The 21,017-nt window shown below is 59.2% G+C and overlaps 1 long non-coding RNA gene across 1 annotated transcript; it reads right to left on the reverse strand.

Annotated features, from left to right (window-relative positions):
* Positions 1 to 2,367: 2,367 nt before the first annotated feature.
* Positions 2,368 to 8,362, reverse strand: LOC147912299 (uncharacterized). The gene is made up of 4 exons (XR_015550070.1): positions 6,121 to 8,362; positions 3,539 to 4,652; positions 3,251 to 3,323; positions 2,368 to 2,680 (listed from the first exon to the last, which is right to left on the reverse strand). It is a non-coding gene; the product is annotated as an uncharacterized LOC147912299 (long non-coding RNA).
* Positions 8,363 to 21,017: the final 12,655 nt, after the last annotated feature.

A 21,017-nucleotide genomic window follows, 5' to 3' on the forward strand; every position in this document is an offset into this window, starting at 1 on the left:
CGGCAGCTTTACATGTACGCGGTAGGGAGACCACGTGAGAATGGTAGCTCCTGTTCACTGAACGAACTGGGCCAGACACTGTTCTGAGTTCTAGACACACGTTTACTCTTTCGATCCCATGAAACTTTTTGTTATCCCCATCTTATGAAAGAGGAAACTGAGGCGCAGGTGGAGGTGTTGCCCAAAGTGGCAGAGCTGGGATTTGAAACCAGGCAGCCGGCTCCAGAGCCCCATGCTCCCTGCAGTTGGAGGTGCAGCCCCCAGCTTTCAGAGGGAAAAGTCACCGGTCATAGCAGCCCCACCATCATCAGCCTCTGCCCACCCCAGCACCTCGAACATCCTGGACGGGATCTGGGGGTTTCCTCCGTGGATTGGTAAGGAGCTTATTGTCACCAACTGAGGTCCTCGTCCCCCAGCCTCTCAGCTTGCAGGGGGAGCAGAGAAGGCTTCCCAAATAGGTGATTTCTGGTTGTGAGGCAAGATTTTTTCCGATGGGACCTGGTGACTTGGGGGAAAGGGCATTCTGCAACTGCTTGTCGCCAAGGGCTCGGCAGAAAGTTAGCTTACTAAAAACTAAGTGCTCCCAGGGTGTTCCACTGAGCTTTACGTGGCATCAGTAGACAATTGGTAACATCTGCCTTGAACGTTTCTCCAGGCTACCACTTCCCATGGCCTTGCTCTGGGCTGTGGAAGTACAACATTGCACCATGTTCCTTTTATAGCGACCCACACGACACGTTTCTCTCGGGCCTCGGCACCAGCAGGGCAGTGTGGCCTGATGGTTAGGAGCACAAACTCTGGTCCCCACTCTTGTCCTCCAGTGTGGGGGCCGGAGCTCACCAGACCAGGGCTCCACGCCTGCCTCTGTGGCTTAGACTGTGGGTCCTCGGGCAAGATTGAACCCCCATGACCTCCAGTTTTCTCACCTGTAAAATGGGGATTAGTAACAACCTCTTAAGACTTCTCCTGAATCACTCATTTCATTTTCATTTTATAGACCCTTCATAACTTGTAACTAATCCCATTTCCCTCTCTGGGCTGCTGGGGGCTCAGCACACACCTGAGGGCCCTTCTGGGTTCCAGAGCACCTCCCGAGGTTGATGGGACCACCCTACCCCTGGCTTCCTTTTATTTCCTGACCTATTTTCCTTAGCCAAACTTCTTCAGTGACGTTTTATTTCCTGTTGGCTATTAGGTATTTCTATAAACTTGAGGACCGAGGCCTAAACTAATTAAAGTGGTCATTAATTAAACAAGCCAGAGCCCTTTATACCTAAAGCACTTTCTTGCAGGTTGTGCCACTGAAGCCTCACACCCATCCAGGTAGGCACCGCCTTTTACAGGAAAGGAAATGGAGGTCCCCAGAGGGAGCTGGTGGCGTGGAAACAGGTCACCCCATGTCACCCCCGCCACCCAGCGCTGGCCTCCCTTTGCTCCTGCCCTGGATCCGTAAGTGGTTGGCCCCTACTCTCCCAGCATCCCTGCCCTCCACCCCCCGCACCTCACTTCCATCCCACCTTCCATTTCCTTGGTGTCATTCTCTTATCTTTTGGGGGACTTTCCAAGAGATGGTAAAGTTCATTGCATTATTTAAGGATGAGTGGAAAGTCAGCCCCCCCTCCATGGCATTTCCACCAAATAATTCAGATTTGGCTCTCTCCTGGTGTAACAGGAATGTCCCCAGAGTGTTGGCATGCTGCTCAGCCTTAAGGAAGTGTGGCCCAACGCTCCCAGGCACAAGCCACATGAGCTCAGGGGCCGGCCCCTGTGGCTTAGCGGTTAGGTGCGCACGCTCCACTGCTGGCGGCCCGGGTTCGGATCCCGGGTGCGCACCGAGGCACCACTTCTCCGGCCATGCTGAGGCCGCGTCCCACATACAGCAACTAGAAGGATGTGCAGCTATGACATACAACTATCTACTGGGACTTTGGGGGAAAAATAAATAAAATTATAAGAAAAAAAACAAGCCACGTGAGCTCAGAACACCGGGGCACCGAGGGCCCCCCTGCCCCTTTCCGGGGACCGTCAACCTGGACACTCCACAGCGAGGCCTGGACCAATCTCTCAGAAAACCCAAAGTCAGGCTGGGAAGAGCCACCCGCAGCCTGGCACCCGCTCACTCCCTGAGTGGGCTCCCTGGGGAAGGCCCGGGACCCCGAGGGGCTCCCAAATTCCCAGTGAAATGCAGAGGGGAGCCTCTTTAAAGCCCCAACTGCCCTCTGAGGCTCAGAGCCTTTGAGTCCGGCTCAGCACCTGAGGCTCCGGATGCGCTAACGTGGGCCCAGAGCTTGTTGCGGTTGGGGTGGAGGGGGGGCATCTGAGCTTTCCCAGGAGACGGGGCAGCAGTCATTCTGTTCACATGTCAATGACAAAGCAACCCACAACTTAGAACTTGTTGGTAATTTTTATTATATTACTTGGTGGGAATTTCCCTTCTTGGCATACAAAGCTCACGATTGTTGCCTTTCAGAAACTGTGGCAGTGCGGTCGGTATTACTCCGAGGTCACCCAGCTCTGCCGAAGGCTCTGCTCCCTGCCCTCGAGTGTCCCTCCCAGGGTGTCTCAGTCCTTATCTGTCCACGCTGCCGCACCTGTAAGTCGTCCAGGAGCCAGGGCTGCCTGCTGCTCCCAGCTGCTGGAGGTCAGGGGACCGGTCTGGCAGAGGGGACAGCTGGAAAGGCTGGAAAGGAGCCAAGTGTCACAGCCTGAAACCTCGGAAATGGAGTCAGGGAGTCCCAACCCTGCGGGCTCACTTCTGGGCTCCCCATAGATGAGGGGGCCTGCCTTGTCTATCCAGACAGAAACATGGGGTGGGAGTGGCAGCCAGGGCAGGCTTTGTGCCAGCCTGGAAACCCTCGGCGGACAGACACACGGCAGACACGCCGCGGCCACGCCCTGGCCTTGGCCCAGCTCCTCTCTTCTCTGGAACAGGCTCCTGTCCAGTCCTTCCACATCCTGATTATGGGCGTGCACGTGCGTTGTAAGTACAACCATGGACACATATCCATGTCGGGTGACACGTCTCATGAGTGTGGGCCACACACGTGTGTTCATGCGCGTGCAGACATGAGCATGTGCCTGCGATGTGGGCAGTCATGCAAGAGCCCTTCCCATCTAGGGACTGGGGCACAAAGCTGGTCCCTGCAGGTACACGGGTGTTTTCTTCATTCTCCTTTTATTTTTCTGTATTTTTTTAACCTTCCCAAATGTAAGCATACACACACACACACAAGCTCCCTGCCCTGCTTACCACCAAGTGGGGGGAGACAGGCACAGTCAGGAAGGTCCACACGAAGTGTGTCCAGGGCCACAGGTGCGGGAACCTGGAGGAGAGAGCAGAGAGCTCTGCCTGAGCAGTTAGGGAGGGCTTCCTGGAGGAGGCATGCTCCCAGCTGAGACTTCAAAGATAAGGAGCATGGCTGCAGGTGGAGTGGAGTCTTCCCTGCTGATGGTTCCTCCTTGCCCCCATCCCCTTTCCTCAGGCAGATCCCTCCCTTCTGTGGCTCCTTACTTTGCTGTCTCCATCTCCCATTCTCACCTCACCGCGCCTCTGGGACACGTCCATGGACTTCCTTGGTGCCTCAGTTTTCTGACCAAAACAGCAACAACAAAATAAGCAAATCAAACAGCTAATAATGAAGCTTATCTGGGTGATAATGGAAACTCAATTCCAGGGGACGCATTTCATTTGGCCCAGTCTTTTTCTAGAAGTTTCCGAGTCACCTAAGCCTAAGAACAGAAAGGGACTGTGGAGCCAACCTAGTCCCACACCCCACACAAGAGGCATGATCCCTCAATAAGCCCCCTTCGGGGTCACCTGGTCTCAGCCTGCACACCTGCACAGACAGGTAAGCACACGATCCTGCATGGACGCACATGAACCCAGTCTGCCTGGTGCTGAGTGAACCACCCGCCTCCTCCATTGGCCATCAGATCCCAGGTCGCCTCCTCGTCTCCTGCCAAGCTCCCTCCTTGTCCCTCCTTCCCTTGGCTGGAGCTGGGGACACAGTGGGCTGGGGACCAGCAGGCCCCACAGGCTGGGGAGGGGTGAGCTCTGCCTCTTCCTCACTGTGTGGTCTTAGAGAAATTGATTCACTTCCCTGAGCCTCAGTTTGTTTTTGTAAAGGTGGGAAGGGGATGAGGAAAAAGTTACAGTTCATAAACGGCCCTGCAGATGCTATTTATTATGATGAAACCATTTGAGAGCAATTACAGAGTAACCATCAAGGATTATAGAACAATACAGGGGAAATTGCACACATGTGTGCGAGGGAGGTCCCCCCCAGGAAGAGCACTTTGAGCAGAGTCCTCTTGTGGCTGCCATTTGGGCGGTATCTCTGTGCCCTGCGTTCCCTGCACAAGATAAATGCCTCTAATCCTCTGAGCCAGCCTCGGGGAGGGGAATCAGCCCCACGTGACCAGGAGGACCTGTTGGCTCAGAGAAGCAATTTAGACAACAAGCTGGGTTTGGAATTCAGGTCTTCTGGCTGCAAATTGTGGGCGCTTTCCACATTGTAGCTGCAGTAAGACAGTTTTCAAGCCAGAGAGATCTGAGAAGACGTGAGTCACATGAATTGATGAAGAGAAGTCACATTTGCTGTGGAGAAGGGCATTCATTCATTCACCCACACCTGCTTCTGAGCACCTGTCTCCTGTTGAGTAAATGAAAATGAGGAGGGGGTTATTGAAGGGATACGTGTCGGCTCCTGAGTACTTTTGCAGCAGAGACCAAGGCGGTGCCTCCCTCATCCATGTTAGTCCTGAAGCTGAGGCCAGCCTGAGGCTGGTAGGGACCAGCCCCGGACAGTTACCCGGGTCCTCCTATACATGGGCCGAGCTTCTGTTTTTCATCAAGAGCAGTTAAGTGGATCCCAGGGCTTCGGTTAAAGGAGGCAGGAAGGCACAGAGGGAGGAGAAAAGAGAATGAGAGGCCTCCCTCAGGTCATGCAAGGTGCCCAGGGATGAAGGGAGCAGGAGACAGAGACTGACAGGGCAGGCCAGGTTGGCGGAAGCAGGGCAGGGCGCAGACCCAGGGCCACCAGGCCTGCATGTGGGAGGGGCGGGCGGGTGGAGGTGAGCGCCACCCGAGGGAGCAGACAGCAGCCTGATTAATAGGATGATAGGAGCACATGGACGGGCAGCCAGGGCCGCTCTGGGCACCAGCCTCCTGCTCCCCGGCCGCCAGCCAGGCCGGTGGGCTGGGGGCAGGGATGCCGCTGGCCTCTGGCGGGGGTGAGGCCGTGGTGAATGAATCACTGGCCGGTGCCAGGAGCCTGCAGGCCTCAGCGCTCGCTCCCCGAGGGCCAGCTAATTCACTTGGAGCGAGGCCGGGCGGCTAATGACGAGAGCAGCCTGCCCGGGCGCTGCCGAGCCCCACGCACAGCTGACCACTGAGCAAGGGGCCCGCGGCAGGGGACAGGAGGGCCCACCTCTGCCACAGACTTGGCCAGGGCTCCCCACCTGCCTTCAGGAGGGGCAGCAACACCTCTTAGAGAGGGGAGACCCCCACCCTGGGCCAGCCTGAGTCTGGGGATGGAGAAAAGGCACACACCCCATGAGTCGCAAAGAGCCTAATTATGGTGGGACAACTTGGAAGGCGTCTTGGGGGAGTGGACAGGGAGGACCAGCCTAGTCCTCCCCTCCTGGGAGAAGGAGGAGGAACCTCCTTTAGCCAAGGTGCATGGCCAGGTCGAGAGCTTGGCCCCACCAGGAATAGACACTCAAGTCCCCGAGAAACAAACCACTTGGAAAACAAGGCCTGGCGTCTTGCCAGGCTCTCCCTGGTGTGTGCTGTTTGCTGGTGGCTCAGCTGTGGCATTCTTGGGCTGCCCCCATCCTGTTCACTTCCCAGGGTTTAGTGAGCACATACTGCCTGGCTCTCCACTGGGTCCAAACACTGCCACAAAGGCTCAGGCCGGACACGGCTCAGCACACGGAAATCACAACAGGGACAACAACCACCTTCCACACATCGTGTGCCCAGCTCCAAACCACAGCTGTACACGCGCTGCCTTGTTGGTCCTCTCATCCACCTGCAGGGCAGGGGCTGTTAAGGAAGCGCATTTTACAGATGCAAAAACCAAGGCTCAAAAGAGTAGCTCGCTCACCCGAGGTTCTTACCTTGTAAGCAGCAGAGGCAGGTCTGGGACGACTCCCATGAGTAACCTCTGCTTAGCACAGCTCCAGGACTCCGGGTTTCGGGGTGGGGGGACCTTGGGCTTCTGTCTTTAAGGAATCAAAGGCCTCACCAGAGGCTCAGTGGGGCCAGAAGAGCTGGGCACTGGTGAAAGGAGAGGATTGAGGGGCTTGTCTTTGGGGTCCTAGCTCCCATTTCAGTGTTAGCAGGCCCTCTTCCAGGGGACTACACGTTAACAAACTCTTGGAGGGACTACAGGGAGCAGGGCAGGGTTGCAGGCCTGTGAGGAGTCTGGGTTTGCAGGGCCCTGGGGGCTGCATAGTCCTGCCTAGACGGGCAGTGGGCGGCTGACCGGCCCTCCCTCCTTGAGCTGGCTGCCATCCCTATGCTGGCCATCGGCCTTGAGCCTCAGTCCTCTCACTGCCCCCCCCAAGGGCATGGCCCCCCAGGCTCATCTCCAGGCTGAGGCCAGCACGACAGAGCAGGGCCTGGAAGACTCTGCGACTGGACGGTCCTCAGGCATGGTGGCATCCTCCTGGGGTAGGGGAATAAAGGGGACGTGGCTTGGGAGGGTGGGTGGTGACCATGTGCTCCCCCTCCCGCTAGGCCTGAGCCTGGAGGGAAGGGGCCTGGGGCGCCCTCTGCCGGCCTGGGGGCTCGGGGAGGGAGGAGGCGGCAGCTGCAGGCCTAGATCAGCAGTTCCTCCTCCTGCACCTGAGGCCTGGCTGGGTGTGCGCTGGTGGGTACCTCTGTGTGTGTGTGTTCTGTGTGTGCAAATGTATGTACGTGTCTGTGAGTGTGTGCCTGTATGTGAGTGGTCTACTTGTGTACGTGTCTGTAGCTGTCTGGGGGGGCCTGTGTGTGGCATGTATCTGTGTGTGTCTCCGTGTGCATATCTATGTATCAGTGTGTGTTGGTGCATGTGCACACCTGTGTTTGTATTTTTCCGTGTGTGCAGATGTGTGTGAGTGCCTGAGCCTGTGCCTGTCTGAGAATGCACGTGCCTGCGTGCATGTGTTTCTGTGCATGTCTGTGCGAGTGCGCATCTCTGTGCACACATTTGTCTGCCTGGGCTTGGACGTGCGGGGTGTGAATGCAGCCCGGCTTCACCTCGCGGTGGTTGCAGTGCCCGCGTTGGTGCACCTGAAAGCACGCTGGCCAGTTGGTCCCTGGAGTGGACAGCTCACGTGGGCATTGGTGGGAGGCTGGGAGGGGCAGTGTTGGCCACTGGCGACTTTAATGTTTATTCTGTGCCCAGAAGCAGAAAGAGAGGAAGATGTTGAGTGGAGTTCCATTCCTAAGGAGCTTTGCACGTGAGCAGTTATAATCTAGCATGATCATTAACATGATAACTATGCTGGAGGTGCCTGCAAAGTGCAGGGGGAGCCTGGGAAGGCCTAAATCAATCTGGAGCAATCCCAGAAGGCTCCACGGAGGAGGTAAGCCTGAGCTGAGGCTTGACGGGTAGGTAAAGCCTGAGAGTTGGACAGGCAGGCAAGGTGGGTGAGGATGTGGGGGGCCAAATGGGCTCAGGGCACAGAAAGCAGAGAATCAGAGAGGGAGGTGGGGGCATGCTAGGTGGGCATAAGATCCCCTGGGAGTCTAATGGGGAAAAGGTAGGCCAGAGAGGTGGGCCAGGCACAGGGGCCCCAATCCCGCCTGGTGGTGGAGGCTCACTGCAGAAGTCTAGGCAGGGCAGAGACCATCCATCGTGGGGTTCAAGGGCGAGGTGAGGGGGCCTCTGCCTCCTGCCAACAGCTGGGAAGGAAGGCCTACGGTTTCTCCTTCCAGGGGTGTGCAGTCACCGTGCCTGCTGCACGGAAGCACCTCCAGACGAGGATGCTCAGACCCGGGCCCCGGAGCCGGACAGAGGCCTGGGTGCTACAAGGATCCTCCCCCGCCCCCGCAAGGCCCAGCGATGCCCATGCCAGCTGCAGTGGCCTCTGGGCGCCTCTTTTGCCATCAATGCCTCCTCTGTGGCCTGGGCCTGGGAGGGTGGGCTGGGTAAGGCCTTGGGCCCCAGCCAGCCTGGTCCCCTCTCGGGGTGGCACCGGTCAGGCCTCCTCGGCACTGGCCTCAGGGTCTTAAGCAGGCATTCTGCATCGGTGGGGCCCGGTGCTCCTGAAGCCCCCTGCCGAGGCTGCTCCTGTGCTCACGTGTGAAATCATGGCCCTCATTCCCACACTCACTCGGGCTCCACAAAATGGGCTCGTGTGCGCACACACGCAGGTGCGGGAGAAGTACAGATTTATTTTTCTGCACTCCAGTGGCCTTTTTATGTCAAGCCCCATTCACCATCTGGAACCTTGTGGGGTGCTGGCTTCTTGCCCCCACCCCGCCTTTTCCCTGGTGGTACCCAGGCCCTGCATGGGGGCCCTGGAGACCCTCAAAGCCGTTTGCCTCTGCAGGCCCCTGCTCCAACACCCCGGCGCTGGCCCACCCACATGCCCGCTCAGGTCCTGCGCTTCAGGACCCAGGTGCACGGCCGCTGCCATGCAGTGCCCCCTCGGGAGCCCATCAACATTCTCACTGTATACACTGCTCCCCCCGCCCCCCAGGAAGGGAAGCGAACGACAGTGCACGCCTCTGACCACACGAGGCCACCCTGTGAGTCAGGAGCCCGGGCCCTCATTCAAGTCACTCTTCCTTCCCGCTGGTGATGATAGTCCACTGCGTGCGGTACGTCATGCAACCCTCCCAGCAAACCCGCAAGGGAGGTCTCCTGTTGCCCCCGAATTACAGCTGAGGGAGTGGCGGCCCAGAGAGGCTGAAGGTCCAGACTGGAACCCAGGCCTGTCTGACCCCACGACCCCTGATGTCATCCCTACACCAGGGCCACTGCTCTCTGCATGCAGACCCACCTCGCCTCCTCTCACTGGACTGTGGCCGTGGTCTCTCCACTGCCCTGCCCATCTTGTTGCTCCTTGTTCAGCATCTTTTGTGGCTCCCACAGGCTTCAGGATAAACTCTTCCTTCACCCTGGCATTCAAGGCCCCTCAGTCACCTGGCCCCACGTGGTCCCCTCACTGTGACCCTCTGCTCCTGTGCCCCTCTCGTTCCCATCTCCAAACTTTTGCCCAGCTCTCCTGCCTCCCTGGACTGCCCTCTCCCCACTCCTGCCACATCCAGTCACATTCCGGCCCGAGAGGAGGAGAGGTGAGCCGCTGAGAAGGACACTGAAGGGAGCAGTCCCTTCCCCGACAGTGCTCTGGCCTGGGGCTCCTGGCCCACACGGTGGAGGCTCCCTCCTTGCTGCTCCCCACAAAGCTCAGCCCCTGGCCGCTTAGAGGCTGACCCACAGAAGCCCAAGGCCCCGAGATGTGCAGTTTGCCGTGGTCCTGCCTCTCTCCTTGGAGCTGGCGCCGGGCTGACCCTCTTCTGGAGCAGGTGTTGGCAGGGCACTCAAGCATCAAGGGAAAGAGGAGGCTGTGGGCAGAGGGGGGTGCACAAGAGCTGCCGTCCACTGCTGGCGCCGCCCCTCCCGGCCCCTGGGAGCGGTTGCTAGGCTGGCACGCGGCGGCAGGAGCACACGCTCTTGTACAGACACAGCCTGTCAGCTGCACCCACAGCCCACATGGCAGAAGCTAGCTGTGGGCACGGGACGGCTCTTTGCCCAGGGGAGATGCCAACAGGCCAGCCAGACCCTGGGGGCAGAGGGAGACAGGCACAGATGGAGCAGGACCCTGTGGACACAGGAGGGGAAGCCCTCCCACGACCTTCCAGGTGGGGGTGACCAAACAGTGGTGGGGGTTCCCACTCCTGACACCCAGGGTCCCCGCTGGTCTTCCTTGGGCCTTGTTTATCTGCTTCCTGTCTGGTGGGCCACCCAGGGGACCTCCTGGCATTACTGGGGGCCAAGGGGCTGACAGGAGCCTCCTGGCCTCCCTCCAGCCCTGGTCTGCCGCTTTGCCCTGTGGGGGAGGCCCCAGGGGCAGAGGACTCTTCCAGGCCTCACCTCTGGGTGCCTCCTCTCTCCTCCAGAGGTCCAGGCACTCAGAGCTCCTTCTCTGACCAGGAGCTCAGAGACTGGGAGTCTGAGCCTGCTCCTAGTCCTCGGACGCCCTCGGGCTCCATCAGGCTCCGGCCCTTCCTGTGGGCTCCCCGGGGCTGCTCTCAGGATGTGTGGCCTGAGGGAGAGGATTTGAGCTTTGGGGTGAGGGAGCCAGATCTTGGGGCCCTTCCTGCCCTTCCCTGCTGCAGTCCTAGGAGCAGATATATGGCTGTGTGTGAGCAGTGAGGGCCCAGAGTGGGGGGCGGTGGAGGGAGGGGCATGATGAATCTGGGCAGACTCTTCAGCTGGCAGAGGCTCGTGCCAAGACATTTCCCCGCCCCACCCCTCCACTCATTATCAACTTGGGGTTTGTGTGCAAACAGCAGCTGGTCTCTTTTGTCAGCCTCCCCTCCCCGTCTCCTCCTGCCCCTTTCCTCCTCCCCATGCTGCCTAACTGGGTCTTCCATCTCAGGCCCTGCCCCTCCCCCAGGTGATTTAGAAGCTGGGCTACGGTGAGTACCTGGGAGAGGAGGCAGCCCCTGCCCATTCTTGGCTCCGGGTCCTAAGTTCTCCTCTAGCCCTTCAAAGAGGCTATATTAAACCCACTGGGGGGCCGGCCCCGTGGTTTGGTGGTTAAGTGCGCGCACTCCGATGCTGGCGGCCCGGGATTGGATCCCGGGCACGAACCGAGGCACCACTTCTCCGTCCATCCTGAGGCTGAGTCCCACATACAGCAACTAGAAGGATGTGCAGCTATGACATGCGACTATCTACTGGGGCTTTGGGGGAAAAATAAATAAATAAAATCTTTAAACCCACTGGGGATGAGAGGCAGAGAGCGTAACAGAGCCAAAGTCACAAAGTGGGCAAGTGCAGAGCCAAGATCTAGACCCAGGTGTGCCTGTTTGCAGAGCCTGCTTGTTGAGTCTGTTTGCAGAGCCTGTTTGCTGAGCCGGTCTACTCCCCAGCCTTAGCTGTTCCTCTGATGGCCCCAGTGCCTGGCACTGCTTCTATTAGAGGGCCCTGGGAAGGTGGACTCACTCCCAACTCCTAGCCTGTGTCAAGGGCTTCAACTGACATAATTCTGTGTGCCTGTGGCTGAGACAGGAAGGCAGGCAGGGCCCTGTCTGTTATACCCGGGAGCTGAGACTGGAGGGTGAGGGCAGTGGGAGAGGGAACCTTGCAAGCAGCAGGCCCTGCAGACTGTGGAGGCAGAGAGCAAGGAGGCCGATTAGGAGAACAGACAAAAAGTAGAAAGGTGTGGGCCAAGGTGCTGGCCCTGGGGGAGCAGGACAGCCAGATCTGAGAGCCACAAACTTGGTCACAGAGGCTGGTGGGTGAGGGGCTGGGGATGACACCCAGGTGTCTGGCCTGGGTAATAGTGAGGATGTGAGTCCTTTATCGATATAGGAGCAGACTGGTGGGATGAGGACCTTGAGCTTGAGACAAACTGGGTTTGAGATGCTTCGGGGATGTCCAGGTGGAGGTCTCCAGGGGAGCCAGGAGACAGGTTGGGGCAGGGCAGATGGAGGTCTGGGAGTGGATGAGCTCATGGAAGGTGGAGGGAACAGGAGACTGAGGTTGGAGTCCTGAGCAGAAGGCTCAGAGGTCAAGGGAGGGGACTGCAAGGAGGGGGAGGGAGAGCAAGAGGAGTGTCCACTTGATTTGGGAATTTGGAAGTGGCAGGGGCTCTGGGAGGGCTGTCCACCGTATGGCATCTGAGCTTTGCAGATTTTAGCTCTTTTTATCCTTACAACAGGCCTGGGATAACATTCTGGGTCTCAGGTGGAACCAAGCTTAGGCCTGAAGGTGCTGTGTGACCCCCGATATGCTGGGGATGAGGGCTTGTTGCTGCCCCTTGAGTAGACACCCATGGAGCAGCGCGCTCTGCCAGGCGCTGGGGTTACCGAGTCTGAGTCCCTCAGGGGCTCACTGCTGCGGATGCCCCAAACCAGGACTAGAGGGGACCAAGTGCTGGGGGGGATGGGAAGGTGGACAGCAGAGGGAGGCCCCTGCGACTCCACAGAGGATGCACCCCCAAGGCAGGTCTGGAAGGAAGGCTCCGAGTTCATTAGACGGATGTATGTGAAAGGGGGAAGCGGCCGAGCCAAGGCAAGGAAGCGTGAGCGAGTGCGGAAAACGAACCGCGGCCCAGGAAGGAAAGGTGGGGCCTGAGCTGGACCACTGCCCAGGTCCTGGTGGTCACTGGTAGCCCCCCGCCTAAGGTCAAAGTTGAGCCTCTCAAAAGAGCTTTTCTGGGGCTTTGGCCAGGCACACCGGGGTCCCCGGGGCCGCTGCGGCCACACGAGTGTGCAAGGCCACGGGCAGGCCTATACCTGGCGGCGAGGCCCGGAGTGTCCCCGGGGCGGACGGGAGCGGGCCCTGCACACACGCGCGTGCACACAGCCCGGTCCGCGCGGGCCGGAAGTCGCAGCGCGGGGGCCGCGAGCCGGGCCGCGGGGGCCGCGCCGGGGGCCGCCAGGACCAGCGGGAACAAAGGACGCGGCGGGGCGGGGGCGACAGGGCCGGGCCGTGATTGGCGCTGGGGGAGTCCGGCCGGGCGCTGATTGGCCGCGGCCTCAGCCGCCCTCGCGCCCGCCCCGCCCCTCGCGGCCGAAACCCGAGGCCCGACCTGCGGCCGGGACCCACCCGCGGCCCCGCCATCTGCGCCAGGGGCGGGGCGCCGGCCGGAGTCCGGTTCCTGCCCAGCCCCCCTCGGCGGGCCCTCTGCGGAGTCCGGCAACCTGTACATCCGGCTACCCTGCAGCCGCCCCGGCCCAGCTGCGCGCGGGGTGCCCCGGGGCCCGGGCAGGAAGGCCCGACGGGGAGGGTTCCCGGGCACGGGAGGGCCCAAGTGCAAAGGGGCTAGGGCCCAGGAAGCTGCCCCTTCCGGGGTCCTGGCCGGGGCCTCGTGGCTGGACGGGGAGAGGGGTCAGAGAACAGGGGACGCACCGAGAGGACGGGCTGGGGGGAAGAGGAGCGGAGGAGGCCGCGGGCTGAAGGACGGCTCAGAGGAGGGGTGGCTGGATGACCTGAGGCCTGGGCCACCCAAGTCTGGCAGCTTGGGGGCGTCACCAGAGCTGATGGCGGCGCCAGAAGGCCAGACAGGGTCCCGGCTGGGCTTGGGGCACGAGAGGGAGTTAAGTGAGTTCACTGCCGACCAGGCCACCGGTCTGTGCTTAAGGATTTACGATGAGGGGCCTTCTCAACTCCATCCCTCTTTCTCAGCTGCCTGGGAGGTGAGAGAGAAGGGGTGGAGCGAGGGACCTGGGCCGCCAATCACAGCCTCAGCCCCGCTTTGAATCTGGGCTGGCGGGCTCGGCCGCCTGGCTGCCAGGTGTGCTGGCGCCCTCTTTGTCCCCACTTGCTGGCCCAGGCACGTCCCACTCCACCCCACCCTTTGGGAGGCTCTGTGCCCCACCCAGCTGGTTCCCCTCCCCTCCTAGTTCCCCTAGCTGGAGCCCTGGTGACTCCAAACCATGCCCCTCTCGCAGCCCCATTCCCAGCTCTGCACAGAGACAGAGCTGCCTCCATCTCCCGGAGGTGGCCACCAAGGGCCTGATGGTGCTGGGAGTGGAGGGGGTAAGAGCCCATGATTTGCAGCAAAAGTCCTAGTAGAGGGCTGGTCCAGGCACAAGCTGTGTGACCCAGGGCAAGCCCCTTACCTCCATCCAAGGTGGCTCCTGCAGCTGTGAAACCAAGATAAGGGCCTACTCCCAGATTGTTGTGAAGATTCAGTGAGATCCTGTAGAGGAGAAGGCTTTGTGAGGCTGAGGCCTCAGCGTGTGTGGGAGGGGAGGGGGGTGTTGTCACTCTGTCTCAGTGCTGGGGACAGGCAGACAGGGTGGGTGGGACTCCCAGGTCCTGCCCCATAGTCAAGGGCCAGGGTGCTGGGTGGGATGGGAGAGACCAGCACAGTGCCATCCCCACAGAGCCCAGGCCCTGAACAGAAGGGTGCCAGAGTTTAGGGTTCCTGGCCCTCACACTGTCCCCAGGCTTTCCAGGAAAGATGCTGCAGAGGAATCTGGGGGCTGCGTTTCTTCTATCTTCAGCCCTGAAGGTGTGGAGCTCTCTCTCAGGTCAAGGCTAGAGGGCAGGTTGGGGACCAACAGACTTCTGCCCATGGATGCCCCACACGCCCCTACCCTCCCCACTCTGCTTCCCCATCTGCTGCTTTCTGCCTGTTCCCCTCCCCAGCTCTGGCATGACATTGGTCACCAAGACCCTTTAGGCTGCTTCCTTAATGTCTCTCAAGTCTGTCTTCTCCTCTCTACCCCTCCACTGCCGTCCTAGTCACAGCTGGGACCATGGTGACAGCTTCCACCTGACCAGACCCCCTGCCACCAGGCTTTCCCATGCTATAGCCAGCATGAAGTGCAAACTAGGTCTTTTCCTTTCCCTGCTAAAATTCTCTAGTGGCTCCCTACTGCCCCCAGGACCCCCTGATTGGACCTACTACACCCCAGGGGGTCTAGTAACTGGGTAAGCCCACACTCAGGGACCAGCCTGCTCAGGATTAAATCCTGAGCCACTCCTTGTTAACTGTGCCTTGGTTTCCCCAACTGTAAAATGGGGATGGTGATAACAACTGGGCAGTACTTTGCACATAATCCTATTGATCCATTTAATCCTTACAATAACTCTAGGGGGTAAGTACCTGTCATTATGCCTGCTTACTGCACCCATAATACCCACAATAAAAGCAAAAGAATGGGAGCACCTAGTTCACACAGTTGTGGATTAAATGAGTCAATGCATATCAAAATCCAGGAGAGCTTGGAGCACAGCTGGTGCTCAGTACATTCTAGCTATTTCTGACCCAGCCCTTCCTGCCAACGCCATCCCCATCTAACTTCCAGTCCCACTGAAGCTTATGCACCTGCCTCTTCCCTTGCCCTTGCCTTCCTCCACCCCTCCCCCCACCTTTCTTCTGGCACCCATCACCTGGCACAGAATGGGTGCTCCATACGCATTTAGCAATGAATGAATGAGGGTTTGGGGAGGCAGCTGGGCTGGATTATTCAATGCTCACGCGCCCCCTGGTGGCCATGATGGGCATTCCAGGGCTTGGCCCAAGCTTTCAAATGGGAGGGCAGAAGACTGTCTGGGGGCCTGGGAAGGTGGGGGACCCTGCCTGAGGACAGACTCTGCCACCAGGGGGTTGATCCCAGGGCTTAGGCCTCACTGTCTATGGGCCCGGAGGGACTTTCAGCCCCAAGCCAGCTCGACCTTTCTTCCCTTCTCTCTGAGAGCTGTGTGTGTGAGTGTGTGTGTGTGTGTGTGTGTGTACGTACCTGTCAGTGTGAGATGGACTGTGTGCCCAAGAGTTCGACTGTGTCTGCACAGAACAGACGGCGGCAGCAGGTTCTGTCTTCAGATGATGTACGTGTGGGTGGGGCATGTGTGATCGAGCTCACATTCATGTATGTGTCCCCTGCTTGTGTGTGGCCATCACCGGTACCTGTCTGGGTCGAGAACGCTGGGCCTCAGCCTGCCAGTGAGCTGAGGGGGGGGCTACAGCCGTCGCTGGAACTTTCTGGATCTTAGTGCACTCCATGCTGTCCAAGTGTCCGCGTTCTAGAAGGACCAAGACCCAAGCCCCAAGTCTGCTTGCATTCATCGGCAGGTATCAGGCCAGCCAGGCCTGTGTGTGCACCTTGGAGAGCAGCTGGTTTACCTCTCCCTTCCTCTCACATGTATGTGTGTGTGTGTGTATTGTATGTATTCACTGTGCTTGTGTAACTGACCTGTCGTGGTTCCACTTGCTTCCGCTGAGCACCTGCCGTGTATGCTCTTAGTGTAGGAAGGAGTTGTCCACCCTCATTCCAGAGCATCTCATGAGTATTGTCATGTCTCTCCTAGTTATTTTGCCAGATTATCTTCCCGTGCACAGGCAGACTTGCATAAGAGCAAGGAATTTGGAGTCAGACATGTTTGAGTTCAAATTCAGGCTTCACCTAGCTGTGTGATTTTAAACAAGGGATTTAACTTCAGTGAGCCTCAGTTTTCCCATCTGCTCAATGGGGATAATAATAATGCCTATTTCCTAGGTCGTTGTGAGAAGTAAGCAAAATGAAGGATGGAAAGCCTGGGGCATGGTGACAGATACACCAAAGGGCCACGGTAAATGGTGGTGATTATTGGTGCTGGTGTGTTTTTGGCTTCTAGCGGGGCCTCTGCCCTCTGCTTCCTGTCCCCATGTCTCTGCATCCTGTGACCCATGACACAAGGCAGAGTGTTAGGCCAGGCCCTACAAACAATCCTCCCCCAGTGTTCAGATTGGCTGCAAGCAATTCCCCACAGCTTGGCTAGGAACACTTTGCACCACGCGGACCACACACATTGCTGGTTTCATAGAAATGTCAATACACATATAGGTGACCTGATTTTCCAATCCCCGAATTGGAATACCTGGTCTGATCGGGCAGATGTATTTATGGGGTGAAAGGGCAAGATGCTTGAAGCAAGTGCTTGCAGACTCCCCAGCTTCTGGCCTTGGCACATTTGGCCACCTGGGGGAGCCCTCTGTCCCCTTCGGTCAGAGGGAGTGGAGGGGGATGTGAGAAGAGGGGAGGGGTGCCGGCTGCTCTGGGGACCAAGGAAAGGCCAGGAGAGGAGGAGGAACTGCGTGCCCTAAGAAGCATCCTTCCCAGGAGCCAGGCCAGGAGTTAACCCATCTGTTGCCAGCTTCCACCCTTATGCCCCAGGGGCCTCCGGGTTCTGGGTAGAGATGCCCAGAGTGGGCTGCACTGGGGAGATTTGACCTCCTTGGGAGCAGTGGCAGCAGAAGAGAGAACACGGTATTCCATGCAAATGACTGAGCCCCTCAAAATGTGCCCACCCCGTGCGCAGGAGGAGTAATGCATGGGGTGGGTGAGTGTGCCTGTGACGTCTCAGATCGCTGGGATTCCCAGGTCAGCCAGACTGCCAGAAGCCCGTGAAGCCCTCTGTGAAGCTTTGCCCTGGTTATCTGGCCCATTGCTGTCCTGAGAGTACCAGTGCCGGGGGCCACCAGGCAGAGCAGAACCGGTGCTCCCTCTGGCTGCTCTGAGCAGCCGACGCCCTGTGCCAGACCCTGCTAAGGGAGAGCGCGCACTTCTGAATCCTCACAGGACCCAGGAGGTCACTTCATGTTGTCCCCCACTTTACAGCTGAGGAGCCCAAGGCACAAAGGCTGAAGGCACTTGCTCAAGGCGACCCAGCTGGTAGGCAGTGAGGCCTCTTTGAACCCAGGGTGTCTGACGCCAGTGCCCTCCTTCCCCTCCATCCCACTGTCCACCAATCTCGGAGGGAGATCTCCAGCATTGTGACCCAGGCAGACAGAGGGACCTGCAAGGGGGACGGAAGTGCCAGAGAGGTGGACCTTGGCAGGGGCAGGGAAGAGGAGGACGGGGAGCCCGACATGGCGCTGCACAGACAAGCTTTGAGCGGTTTCAGGGCGGCCAGGGGCTGAGGAATGAGGAAGGGAGGAAGGGAGGAGGAAGTGGAGACGGGTGTGGACATCTCTTTCTAGAGGGTGGCTGTGAGGAACGGGAGCCAACAGGGAGGGGAGCTGGGGGCACTCTTGTTAACGTGGAGGGACTTTGTGGCTTCCGTGTCAATGGGAAGCAGCCAACATTGAGGATACATGATGTGGAGTCAGGTGCCCGGAACCAGGGGTGGGGGCTGGGGGGGCCAACACAGTGGCGGAGCCACCTCTGCTTCCTCATTGGGGACAGGGATCTGAGCTATTTGCAGGTGACAGATGCAGGAAGTGGGATGCCCTGTGGGGAGGGGCTCTCTGTTCTCTGGGACCTGGATGGTTGGGTGAGGGAGCCAATAGGAGGGCTGGGGAAAGGGGAGGAAGTGGGGCTTTCTAGCTGGCTGGGGGTGGGGGTGATCAGATGTGAGAGCCCTGGGGGGCAGTGTCCAGAGACAGCCTTCCAGATCTTTACCCCTCTCCTATGCCTCCTGCCTCTGAGGCTCTCCTCCAGCTCTTCAGGGGGACTCCAGGGACCCTCAAGAACTGAGGCTTATTGATTTGGGTGGAAAACAAGAGTTTCAGTAAAATGGGGATCTCTGCCCTTGTCCAGGGCCTGAAAGGGCTTTGAAAGTGCCAGGTGGTCTAGGTCTGAAGTGTTTTTGGTGCCCTCCAGCAGGCAGGGGGAGGGAAGGAGCTGGGGGGGGGGCGGACCCCCCATCTTCCCTTGGGGACTGGCCCTCCTTTCCCGGCCTCGTGCCTCGCTCCACACCAAATTCTCAGGGTTCGATGGGGTCTCCCTCTGTGCAGGGGTCTTGGAACCTATTTCTTCCTCAACCTTTCAGCTCCCGAGTAGGACCCCCGGAGCCCACTCCTGGAGGAGTGAGGCCTGGAGGGTGGCCCTGCATGCTGGTGCTGGGAAGCCCCTCCCTGTGGCCCATTCTGCTCCCTGAAGCCTGCAGCCTGGGGAACAGATGGCCCCTGCTCTCCCTCCCAGATGGCTCCTCAGTAAACCCCAGGGGGCCCCTTGGCTCCTCCCTGCGGCCTCCCCAGTCTCCCCCCTCCCACTTTGGGAAGCAAGGAGCTGAAAAGAGACAACATCTGGGTCTCCCCAGGGCCCCAGTGGCCCAGCTGCCCGCCGGCAGCCTCAGAAACAGCGCCCCCCCCCCGCCCCCTGCCGCCCCCATGCTGGTGTCACCCTGCCTGGCATCATTTGAGTGCCTGGCATCCCTGGAGGCAGGGTCCCAAGCTTGGCCCCCTCTCACCCAAGGTATTTCATGCAAGAAAGAGCCTCGGGAGACGGGCCTACAGAGACCCCTGCCCACAGCCACAACTGTCCCTGTTATAGGGAGTGGCCAGCTAGCTCCCGAAGGGTCTTTGCCACATCAGCCCCTAGACCCACAGACTGAAAGACATTCCACTCCGGGCCTGGGGGGACAGACGCCACCCACAGTCTGTGGGAGGACACGGGACACAGTGATTGCAGAAGGGACAGAAGGCTGTGTTTTCACTGGGCAGGGGACCAAGGGCCCTGGGCTCAGGCAGGGGAGGGCTGGCTTCCAGCTGGGCCCCTGTCCCCAGCAGGTCAATGCCACTGTGACCCCAGGTGCCCAGCCCGCTCCTCTCTGCGAGGACACCCAGGGGAAGGTCACGGACACTCTTTGGGGCATCTGCCCCTTGCTGAGCCTTGTCAGAAGAGAAGGAACAAGCATCGACTGATTTACATATGGGGCTCCCATTTGCATTTCACACTCAGGCTCTGGCCTTGACCTTCTCCTCCCTCTCCTTCCCACCTAGGGAAGGCTCCTATGGCCTGCTCTCTGAGAATCAGAACAATTACGAGTTGGCCTGCAGAGCTGGGATCCAGAAACTGAGGGCCAATAAGCAACATGACCTGCTCCAGGTCATCCAGCCAGCTAGGGTCAGAGGTGGACCTCAACCCCGGCCTCGAGAACCCATCCAGGGCTCTTCCGTACACGCAGCCTGCCTTAGATGGACCACAAGGGGTTCCAGGGGGCTCTCTCAGGCTCTCTTAGGCCTGGGGCAGGACCCAGGGGTCTGGGCCTGAGTGTGTCTGCTGTCAGCGAGCAGGGAGGGCGTCACCTGCCTCCACTCAGAGTCAGCACAGTTGGGAAGGGTTGATGGAGTGAAGGTGTGTGCGGGAGCTGGCGGAGGGCAGGGGATGTGAGCGTGGGGTCTGGGTGGGGGCTCTGCTCTCTTGGCACATCTGGGCCACCCCGGTGAGCCCTGTGGTGTGGGGGCGAGCTGGTGTCCTCCTGGAGCTAGTCTGAGCCAGTGGCCCCAATGCCCTCTGTGCTGAATCCCGCTGGCCTGAGAGCCTGCGGAGCTCAGGGCCAGGAAAGCCGCTATCACAGGGGCCTCTCTCGAGCCTTCCTTTCCTTCTCAGGCAAGGGCGAATTTCATCTTCCTTTCGGTTGCCCTGCCTGACCTTGTTGGTTTCTGGGGTTTCCTCTCTGTCATAATGATCCTGCCCCTCCCTCTGCCCTCATGCCCCTCCCCCACAGGCCAGGCCCCTGTGCCATCAGGCGTGTGGTGACCTGGAATGATGCCTGCCCCTTCCCTGGCTGACAGGTCATTCTAGAGGGTGGACTCTCTATGTAGCATAAAGCCCCTTCAGGGGAGAAGATTCTCTCTGGGCAGAGGCCCCGGGTCCTTCCTGGGGGACTTTATGGACGTCACCCTCCATCTGCCTTCGGTCCACAAGTTCAGGCTGGGCCTGGTCCCAGACCAGACTCCCAGTCCACCAGAGGCAGCCTCAGGGCTGGGGCCTCCTCTCACCGCCCTTCATCAGATCCACAAACTGAGGGCAAGAGGGGTGAGTTTGTCCTGGCCCCAAACTGCAGAGGGGACGGGGAGGAGCAGGTGGCCAAGGTGTGGACATTGGCCTGGGATTGCTGCTTGCCTCCCTGCCATCTAGGAGTCAGTCAACAAGCACATATTAACCCATAGCTGTGTGTTCACAGCTACCCCACACCTGTTCAGCTATGTGGAGGGGCAAAGCTGAGCCACAGTGTCCGGAAGCCCAGGGGCCCGCCCTCAGGGGCTCTACCAACCACGGTCAGGGACCTGCTGATCACCTGATTATGGGCCTTAGCTTGGGGTCTTAGGGAGAGCCCCTAAGCCAGATTTGTTTGCTGAACAAAGGGCACACTCTGGAATCTTCTTTGCCCACAACCAGAATCTTGGCCCCATGAGCAGGTCCTGCCCAGGAGGACTGGGGCTGCCCACTCCCCAGCCCAGCCCCTGACATGCCAGTGGGCACCAAGAGCCCATCCCAGGACACGGCCCTATTGTCATATGCAGCAAGGAGTGCTCCTCTTTGTTAAAACTGTGAGAGGTACAGTTACAGCTGTGCCACACAAAAGACCAGCCTGGGGCTCAGAGAGACGCAACCACAGCAGGATGCTAAA

Source organism: Ceratotherium simum, chromosome 37 (assembly GCF_057802395.1).
Source record: "Ceratotherium simum simum isolate JZ-2026a chromosome 37, ASM5780239v1, whole genome shotgun sequence".
NCBI lineage: Eukaryota > Metazoa > Chordata > Mammalia > Perissodactyla > Rhinocerotidae > Ceratotherium > Ceratotherium simum.